This window comes from Erpetoichthys calabaricus, chromosome 1 (genome assembly GCF_900747795.2).
Source record: "Erpetoichthys calabaricus chromosome 1, fErpCal1.3, whole genome shotgun sequence".
Classification (NCBI taxonomy): domain Eukaryota; kingdom Metazoa; phylum Chordata; class Cladistia; order Polypteriformes; family Polypteridae; genus Erpetoichthys; species Erpetoichthys calabaricus.
Window position 1 is genome coordinate 259502982 of NC_041394.2, and position 11017 is coordinate 259513998.

At 39.2% G+C, this 11017-nt stretch overlaps 1 pseudogene; it reads right to left on the reverse strand.

The window, feature by feature from the left end:
• Positions 1–1075: 1075 nt before the first annotated feature.
• Positions 1076–2492, reverse strand: LOC127527942 (uncharacterized protein K02A2.6-like; annotated as a pseudogene).
• Positions 2493–11017: the final 8525 nt, after the last annotated feature.

Consider the following 11017-nt stretch of genomic DNA (forward strand, 5'->3'; position numbering starts at 1 on the left):
TTTCTAACTTCCTGTGTTTCACTCATATCACCAGAGCCTTCTACTCGCCACCTGCCCTCGCTCTGTTTATTCCACCATTTACATTATTTTTTAAATCTAACCCAGTTTTCTGTTCTATGTAGTGTCTTGGAGAGCTGCCTTTTTTTCCCTTTGGTATGTTTTCCGAAACAATCCTCCGAACAGAGGCTTCTCATTCACACCCTTGTTTTTTCGATTTCTTTCTTAATACTTTCCCCATTGTGATCTCCCCAATGTCGCTTCACACCAAATCCCTTCCTTTCCCCGGATCACTGTCTGCAATTTCCTTCTTTAGCGGACAAACAGTCATGCTGGTTACCGCTCATGGTTTCAACGACAGATATAACCCATTGAGTCAGGAATTTAACCAGACTATCAGAGTGAAGAATCTCACCCTCCCACGTAACAGTGCTTTCCCCGACCGTGAGGTGCTTACCACCTACTGTACCTGTTTTTTCCACTCCCCCCTTTTTTATTTTTATTCTGAGCCTCTAAAAAGACTCAGTCTCGTTCCAGGAAGTGTACTAACTCAGCATTCCCAGCACCTCACTAATCATTTCACACTTCACACTGCTCAATGTCCTTTTACTTTAGCGATTCCCCAACCGAGAGGTACTTTCCCTTTTTACTAAACTTCCACCTCTCCCTTTTAATTACAAGTCTACTTAAGACTCCGTCTCATTCCAAGAGGCGCTCTTATCGTAATGTCCCCAGTACCTCTGGTCACCGGTCTTGTTACTGTCTGCAATTTGCACCTTCACTCGGGTTCTCTGACAGGAGGGTGTTGTGTTCCTTCCAACTCCAACAAATAATAACTACAGAGACACAGGTAACACAACGTGCTCTTTACTCAATTTCGAATGTGTGTCAACAACACTTTCTTTTTCCCACAAGGCTAAGAACACCACATTTCTTTATGTAAATTAAGTTATTAACATTGCTAATTAACAAAGGCAAGATACATAATATACTCCTCCCCCCTTTAACAGAAAAGTGCACATTTTGTTCAGCACGAGAACAATAAACCCAATAAATCTGAGTTGACCCCCTTTTTTTTTTAAGGAAGAGGGTAATTTACTGTCCCATTCTTAAAAGTGAGTCTTATAAATTTAGACGGTTAGGAGGTTGTCTATGTCGAGCAGGATAATGACGTTCGGTGTGAGCGCCTGTTCAAAGTGAAATAGTTGAGGAGGTTTTGTAGATTTTCTAGCTGACTCTTCCTCATTCACAGGAGGTGATGGAGTTTCTGATACTTCCATAGGTGGCACTTCTTCCTCAGTAATAGGACACTGATTTTCACTACCGTCATAATTCAATTCAGGACAGTCCACCTCTGGTGGTTCAGTGGGTGCTGGTGAAGCCTGCAACAATTGATCCACATGTCTTTGCCAAACAGTGCCATCAGCAGTGCGGACAGTGTAAGAAACAGGTCCACTCTGACTGATTATGGTGGCAGAAATCCATTTGGATTTGTTATTAAAACCTCGAGCCAATACAGTGTCATCAGGACGAAAAACTCTGTCTTTTGCTTTCTTGTCTCGATGTTCAATTTGCTTTTGTTGATGATGACGTACCACTTGTTTTGTTTCTGGTGGCTTTAGCAAATCAAAAATTGTATGAAGTTGTTTTTTCATCATTAGGATGGCAGGTGAAACTTTAGTTGTGCTGTGCTCAGAATTCCGATAAGACAGTAAGAACTGGTTCAAATGTGTATGAAGAGAGCCTTCATCTTGCAATGCCATCAGTGAATGCTTCATTGTCTGAACGAACCTTTCTGCTAAACCATTTGTGGAAGGATGGTGTGGTGCAGAGCGAATGGCAGAATTCCGTTGACTTGTAGGAAAGTGGCAAATTCCTGTGACACAAACTGAGAACCGTTATCACTCACAAGTTGCTCTGGGAAGCCATAACGACAAAATAATTCCTCCAACTTTTCCATTGTTTAAACAGCAGTCGTTGAGTGCATAATAGCAACCTCTGGCCACTTACTATAGGCATCTACAACCACCAGGAACATCTTTTCCTCAAAGGGACCTGCAAAATCCACATGGATGCGCTGCCATGTCCTTTCAGGCTAGTCCCATGGGTGAAGCGGTGCCAGCTGTGGGGCATTTCTAATCTTCTGACAAGAAGAACATGCCTTGGCCCTCTCCTCAATATGTTCATCTATTCCTGGACACCAAAAATAACTTCTTGCAATCTCCTTCATGCGGACAATACCAACATGACTTGCATGTAGCTGCTGGATTAAAAGTTTCTGCAGTGGTGGTGGAATGATGACACAGCGACCCCAAAGAAGGCAACCTGCCTGCACAGACAGTTCACTTTTCCTAGAAGAGTAGGGTTTTAGTTCTGGTAAAGTACTAGGACTTTTACCAGTAAGAACCATGTCCATTACTTTAGACAGTACTGGATCATTTCGAGTGAATCGTTTTACTTGCTTTGAGGTCACAGGTGTCTCATTTACCTGCTTAAAATAAAATACAGTGATACCTGGCTATATTACGCTTCGACTTTCGCGGCTTCACTCCATCGCGGATTTTAAATGTAAGCATATCTAAATATATATCACGGATTTTTTGTTGGTTCGCGGATTTCTGCAGACAATGGGTCTTTTAATTTATGGTACATGCTTCCTCAGTTGGTTTGCCGAGTTGATTTCATACAAGGGACGCTATTGGCAGATGGCTGAGAAACTACCCAACCAGAGCGCGTATTATGTATTAAATAAAACTCCTCAATGATATACAATATGCTTCCCACGCGGTGCTTCGCATACTTGAAAGCCCGAACAGCATGTATTGATTTTTGATTGTTTGCTTTTCTCTGTCTCTCTCGATGTTTGGCCTCTGTTGCTCCTCCCAATTCACAGTTCAATGGTCCTCTGGCTAGAAAGAACTTTTAAAGCCCAACCCATAATCACTTCTGGGATCACTTCCAGTACACTCATCACTTTACGTCAATACTGTGGTCTCCATTTTGATCAAGAAAACCAAGCTAAAACTTCTCCCGTTGGCTCCTGATGTCCCTGTATTCTCCAACAAAATATTGGCCTTAACATGCCTGATCACCATGGCAATTCTTCACTAATGGAATCAGTTCCATAGGTGTCTCATACTGCTTGACCCCTGTTCTGTACTGATTGAAATGTTTTGCCAACCGGGCCCTTATCAAGAATTCCAACACAATATGAAGCAAATGTCATTTTCAGTTTGCTTGTTTTTCTAGATTATATTTTAATTTTCTCCAAAAAACAGTTTTTGAAAATGCTAAATGGCACAATACACAAGATCCTGAAATGTCTGAGGAAAAATAACCTTTTTAATAATCAGAAGAACTGTGAGCTTCATGTGCAACTATTCCAATTTTAGGGCAATAAAATGTAGCAAAATGGTTTGTGAATAATAACATGTCTGTTGTGATTATAGACTTATTGCACATTTTAGGAGCTTTACTGCTCTAACTACAAAATCGCATCAAAACTTTGCTTCTTTTCTTTTTTCCTAGAATTTTTACCAGTGCAGTTTAATCTCAATTCATTGATTCATGAAAGGTTTACATCTGTTTTTATTTCTTCATGATACATTTTCAAGCTGAAAGAATTTATGATTTGGGAATTGCTTGCCATTAAATTAGCCATAGAGGAAAGTCAAAACAAACCTCAGAATATGCTAGACCATGTAATGTGTGTTATTAAGCTAAGACGTCCAGCTGTTCACAAATTCCTAAGAGACTATGGGATCATACTTCAGGTGATTTTATTAGGGACTTAATTTAATCTATGGCAAATCCATCTATTTTAACATCTGTTTCCATTACTTCCCACATTTTTTCATTTTTAAAATATTGTTGACAGCCTTCAACATGGTTGAAATTTTTGGAACAGCTATTTTATGTACAGAGAATACCTATAGAAATCATTTGTTTGTGGTCTAATTTTGAAGGGTTTCTGTTATGATCTTAAAATCTCTGTGAGCTTCTCTTCAGATTGTCACGCTTAGAGAAGGCAGATACAATTGGCAAATCAAGACTTGATTCACTGTCAAATACTGTTTTTCAAGATGAAATGAGTAAGCATGTCCCTTCATCTAAATTTTCCCATAATTAATGAAAAGGCATTGCTATGTATTCTATTATAAAAGTGATTTAATTGTATAGGCAGGTGATGCAAGTACACCTATAAAAAGCTATGAAACCTACAAGGCACTCTATTTTACTGTTTGAAAAGTTAGCAGGTAGGTCACACATGCTCACTGCCAGCAGTCACATTTGCAATTTCATTGTTCTATTTGAACCTTCTCCACTCTCCTCTTTTGTTGAATAGTCTGTCCCTCTTTGCCCCGGGTTGTCAGACAAACTACTTTATCCAGGTTAGAAGACTGCTTTATAATTGAACTGGAACTGCTCAGATTTACAGTTTCACCTCATGGCTGGGAAATTGAGTGGAAATGCTTATTAATGGCTTGGGTCAAGATTTCACCCCTTCCTGTGTTCCCCTCTACTCCTTCTCTATAAAACTGACACTGTAATTACACTGACAACAGTGGTTATCATCAACCTGTATTACCTTCCAATACTACTTTCTTTGAAGTTATTTATGTGTAGGCCTGTATTAAAAACCAAAGACTGATTTGGCTCAAGATTCATCATTATTTGTTCTTCTGCTGTTCACATTTAATATTGATGATAATCAATTGATCGATCAATTTATCAATCAAAATCAGTCAACCAGTCAATGTTTTGATTGATTGGTTGATTGATTTAAATATTGATGACAGCAAATGCAGCAAACCCCCTCCTTACTTCCCTAATGTTCTCAAGGTACATACTGCTGTATGTCAATACTATGTCAAATGATTTATGGTATTAAAAAATATATACATATATGTTTATATAATGTCACACGCGCATACATAGGGGAATCTTCAGGGCTTCTGCGTTAACTGTAAAATAAACACCATGGGTTGGCACTGTCGTTCACATTTTCCTTCTTGCAGTCCAAAATCCAATGATCACTGGCTGGGGACTGCTGATGTTACTTCCACCTCTGGAAGTTCAACCATTTCTGCCTAGAACCTACTTGAAACCATGACCTGCCAGTAGTAGGCAGTTTTAATGGACTGCTTCATAATAGTTTCTTCATCTTGGTATTGCACTGGCATTGTTCTCTTTGTTTTTTCTGTTTTTCTGGGGGTTTTTTTTGGTGAAAATATTTACCATTAACCATTAACTTCTTACACCATATCTCATTTCATAAGTATTTGCACAGTGTACTTTACACACCAGTGTTAAAATGGCTATTTATTTGCATGCTGTGAGATTGTAATTTAAAATAAATTGCAATCATTTTAAATTGTACATGTTTTTAATATAATTTAATACCATATTACTGAATAGAATGATACAGTCTAGGACAATCTGAAAATAAACCTGATCCACTTCTCCAGTGCTCATTTGTCGCCGGTCACACTTTCATCTACTACAGGATTTGCACATGTATCATATTTCACTTCAGTTGTTGAATGTTCTTTGCAGACAAAGTCATTGCAAGAAGAACATCTCATCGTTGTCATACATATGTAAGTACCTGCGCAGTGTACCAAATGCACTATATGGAAGTTGCAACTGTGCATCTACTCATAAAACTGGCTGGGGGCACACTGGAGGGAAACCATTGCGATACTGTACTTGTAGTGAATCAAGCTGAGGATAGATGGCGGATGCTGCCGGTAGGTTCAAGTAAAAGATATGCTGGACAAACTTAACTGAGATTGGTGTACAAAATACACCAACATGAGAAGTTAAGAGTTAAATGCAGTTCATCCTGTGGTGTCCCTAACCCTCCTTACGTGTCTTTTTGCTTTTATTACTATACTAGCTGTGTAAGCCCGTGTTGTCAAAAGCCTGGGCCCTTAGAAACCAAGGATTATGGCACTTCAATCAATCAATCGCATTGGTTGTGCATTAGCGGCTAAGTGAGTTTCTCTCTCCTCAGAGGTTTCGTTTTGCCGATGTGCTCGCTTCGCTTGTGTATTAGCGGGTAAGCTGAGTTTCTCATTTCTTGACAGTTTCACTTTGGCGATAGAGTCGATTTCTTTGAGCTTCATCCTGTAACCTCGCACTTCTGGGCCAGACAGACAGACAGACACACTTCCACGTGTAGACGTTTATATATAAGATGTTTATTGTGAAGGATGAGGTGGCCAATCTATTCATGTTAATGTTCCTGAAAGGCTTTCATTAGAGTCTATTTGCAGTTAGGTTGTTCATTGGTGACATGACATGTTTTTTACCAGGACATCCAGATGTCGCTAAAATTATGGTTATGCAGTAATTATTATGGCCCACCTTAGCAAAGATATTAAAAGCGATGTGAAAGCTTGTGATACTTGTAAGAGGGCTATATTAACCACCAGCACACTCCCATAATGCACCATATTCCTCCACCTGGTCACTCATCAGAAGCAATTTCAATCTGCACTGCACTGGCAATCGGAAGGTTGCCGGTTTGAATCCCGTAAATGCCAAAAGGGACTCTACTCTGTTGGGCCCTTGAGCAAGGCCCTTAACCTGCAATTGATGAGCGCTTTGAGTAGTGAGAAAAGCGATATACGGTAAATGCAAAGAATAGCTGAAATACCCAGCACTGCCCGGGAGGAAAATGAAGTGTTTTTTTTTTAATTGTTTGAGAAAAATATAATTAAAAAAACAAACAACTTTAAAAATAAAAATGAATTAACAAACAATGAAGACTCACTAATGTGCTTGGCTTTCGGTCTTGTATGTATGTTATCATCCAGTTGACGCTCTGAACCGGCCAACTCTATTTAATTTCAAAAGCAACAGGGGCACGGTGGTGCTCAAACATAAAGAATGCTGGCAGTCACCTCCAGTTCGCCTCTGGTGGTCACTCTGAGTGTCAAATGAATGATAACATGCATACAAGACCGCAAAATCACCCCCACCCTACCCAGAAGGAGGTGGGTTAGGGTTGATTTCACCCTACGGTATTTTTAGTCGACCAATGTGAAACGTGTACCAAGTTTCATGAAAATTGCTCCAGCTGTTTGGAAGTGATGCTGGAATATACATACATACACACACACACATATATTGACTTTTATATATATAGATTTGCCATAATCGCATGCTTTTACTATCATATTACATGATAGATTTTCTAAAGGTGCTCATTTTATACCTCTCAGAATGTTACCTGTAGGTCAGATGCTACACAATAATTTTTATTAAACACTTTTTTTGGTTACAGAGTTTCTCAAAATTATCACATCTGATAGAGGCCCATAATTTGTCTCTTGCTTTTGAAGATATTTCAAATTTGGAAACCAAGGTAAAGTTCACATCAGGATATAATCCTGAGGGTAACAGGTACACTAAGAGTATTAAGTGAGACCTTGAAAATTTTCTTTGCTGCCCGATAGTTAGTTTCAGTCTGAATGAAAAAATGTTCTGTTATTTGCCAAATTTTCTCTAAACTTACACAAGTCTACATCCACTAATATTTCGCTGAGTGTTAGCATGGCTGCAAACCCCTCTTTTATCATTTAAAACGCCATCTTTCTGCATACCAGTTCTGTTGGAGTACAGTATCTATTCATGTTCAGAAAGACCTGGCATAAATTTCAGGAAAAAGCTATTGAAGGCTGGAGCCCCTGCCAAGTAGTTTTTGGATAAGAAAAGGGTTTCTTGAATTATCATTTGAGCAGAAGGCATGGCTTGTGACCCAACACTTCTGCCTGAAGGTTTTATCTGGCAAATTGGCTCTGTTATACTACTTTAAAGAACATTGGTTTCATGACCTATAAATCTGCTCTTCCTGCCCACTTCAAAGTATGTCCTTCTTTTGATGTCTTCCGATTAAAAACAACTGTTTTTGCTGAATGCTGAACCACAAAAGAAGATGCAGAAAATTCTGGACTTGATGACTTGGTTTGTGTGTATAATATTTGGTACACTAACAGGGTTATGATCCTGGGAAATTGCTAGTGATATTCATCCGCCTCAATGGCTCAGTCAGTTTTATAGATGTTGTACATTAAAGCCTGATGGACACGTTTTACTTTACTCTTTGTGGATAACCTTTGAGAGGCAATTTTGAGAAAACTGAATGTATAAGTAAAGGAATACAAGATCTCAAAATGGGTGTACAATTGTATCTAATCATATGCACATAAGAGGATAAAATTTAGAAATAAATAAGTATACATTTCATCGTCTTGGTTTGCTAGCCCTATCTTTATGGGTAATTTCCCCATCTGGCCTATTCACTTGTCCTCTTCAAAACTAATACATCAAAGCACTCTCCCTGCAAGCACCCTTTCACCTTGCACATCATTCTCTGTCTCTGCCTTGCTCTTGACCATGGCTTCCCTCCCTCTGGCCAGTGAGACTTTGTCCCAGCCTTCCTTCTGACCCTATGCTGTACTTTAATTCTGGGCTGAGTAAGCATTAAAACCCCTCTTAGTGCCACCTTTAACCCTACTTTGGCAACAAAGACACTCCATCAGGTAGCCTTTGGGGACCCTATACCAAAAGCTCTCAATAGCCTTTAAAGGGCCAAATCTCAAAGTTGCACTTTCTCCTGTCCACCCTAGCCACATTTTAAGGGTAACATTACTGCACAGGATGGAGCACAGAAAAAGCTGTTAAAAATAAAAGGGACTATGGATTTAATAAGGTATAGAGCAATTACAACAGGCCAGAAGGTCAAGGACCAAGAATTCAAATTTAGGCACATAAACATCAAAGCCTAACACACAATCCAGAATCTTAGTTGAAATAAAGAAGCAACTACTTACAGTTTCAGTTTTCTTTTTTTGACTCAGAACAGGGATGTGGATGATAGCACATCACAATGTTATATATACGCATAGTGCAATGATATAACAACAAATCCATAACAGAATAAACAAGAGGTTACTGGTCTTATGTAGGTCTCCATAACAACTAATAATATTTTCAATAATCATTTTGAATAACAAATTCTGCTTCCTATAGGTCACTTGTATTCTCTGTTTCAATATAACTACTGTCCTGCAGCTCTTTCTACCCTCCAATAGGGACAATTCTTTTCATTCCTTTGTGCCTTCCATCATGACCACTCAAAGTTGTTTTTTCTCTTCAAAACTGTCCATAGTCATAAGATAAACTTCTAGTACTCCCCAAATGCATACACGCTTACAAGATGGGACTTTCATTCCATTGAACATTGCTGTTGCATTACTATTGATTTTTTATTCCTTGTCTTAGATATGGATGAGGAGCACTGGACACATTCAGAATATCGTAATATAATTGAACTAAAATGAAAGCAGCCTGGTGCCTTTCATAACATATCTCCACTATTACTACTCTGCTTTCCTTTGCAAAATTAGCAGAGCTGAGAAAATAAATGGATAGATGGATGGGTGGGGGGTTTGAAAAATCTCTCCCATTTTGTTTTCTTTTCTTCTTCTTGAAATATGACAAGAAGTCACTTTCTTCTTGCCATGCCTACTAGGCAAGTATCTCTGTAATTTTTCACAAGGATTGGTTTTAAAATTATTGTGTTTCATTTGCCCTAAATACAGATTTCTGAACGATGCATTATTGTCCCTTTTTTTGCAAATTCTAGAAAATAGAATAGGTTTGCATGCACATGTTGTCTCTGCTACTCTTTAAATATTATCTTATTAAAAGTGTATGGCATTTACAGATTGATCAAAAAGCCAAACTCATTTAGTCAAAAAGCTCTTGTTCTTTATTAACACTTGCCCTGCAATGAACCAGTGAATCCAGCATCAACAAGCTGAAGCCTGATAACTGTCTGCACAGAGATAATGAAGACACAGCATGGGGGAAAACGAAATATTGATGTGTTGTTGCAATAGCTGTGGTAGTGAACTGAGTGGATTGTTATAAACCAGAATTTAACATGAACACTCTTTTGTGTACAAACCTTTTTATTATTGAGTTAATTTCTTCCCATTCACCTGGCTTTAACTATTACAATGCTGTTTCTAACTCTGCTTGGTTTTTGGTTAATTCTAATACTCCCTTATTTCAATGGTTCAGATTGACATGTATCCTTCTGAACCGTTGAAATAAGGGAACATTAGAATTAACCAAAAAGCTAATACTCCCTTATTTCAATGGTTCAGATTGACATGAGTCTGAACCCAGCCACATGGGGTACACAAACCAGTGTGATTCTTCATGCCGGTCCCAAACCCGGATAAAAGGGGAGGGTTACGTCAGGAAGGGCATATGGTGTAAAATTTTGCCAAATTTTGCCAATATCAATATCAAATTTCCATTACCGGATCGGTCGAGCCCTGGGTTAACAACGACCGCCACCAGTACTGTTAGCCAAGAGGGTGCTGGCGGAAAAACGGGCTACTGTTGGCTGAAGAAGAAGAAGGAGAAGAAGAGGGGGGAGACATGTCCGGAGGCAGGAGGAGAGGAGGAAAGTAAAGAGAGTGGAACTGAGGGTAGGAACTTTGAATGTTGGCAGTATGACTGGTAAGGGGAGAGACTTAGCAGATATGATGGAGAGAAGGAAGGTTGATATATTGTGCGTGCAAGAGACTAAATGGAAGGGGAGTAAGGACAGGTGGATCAGAGGTGGATTCAAATTGTTCTATCATGGTGTGGATGGGAGGAGAAATGGGGTAGGAGTTATTCTGAAGGAACAGTATGTCAAGAGTGTTTTGGAGGTGAAAAGAGTGTCAGGGAGAGTAATGAATATGAAGCTGGAAATTGGAGGTGTGATGATGAATGTTGTTAGTGCATATGCACTGCAAGTTGGGTGTGCAATGGGTGAAAAAGATTTTTGGAGTGAATTGGATGAAGTGATGAACAGAGTACCTAAGGGACAGAAAGTGGTGATTGGAGCGGATTTGAATGGGCATGTTGGTGAAGGGAACAGTGGAGACGAGGAGCTGATGGGTAGGTATGGTGTCAAGGAGAGGAACGAAGAAGGTCAGAGGATAGTGGATTT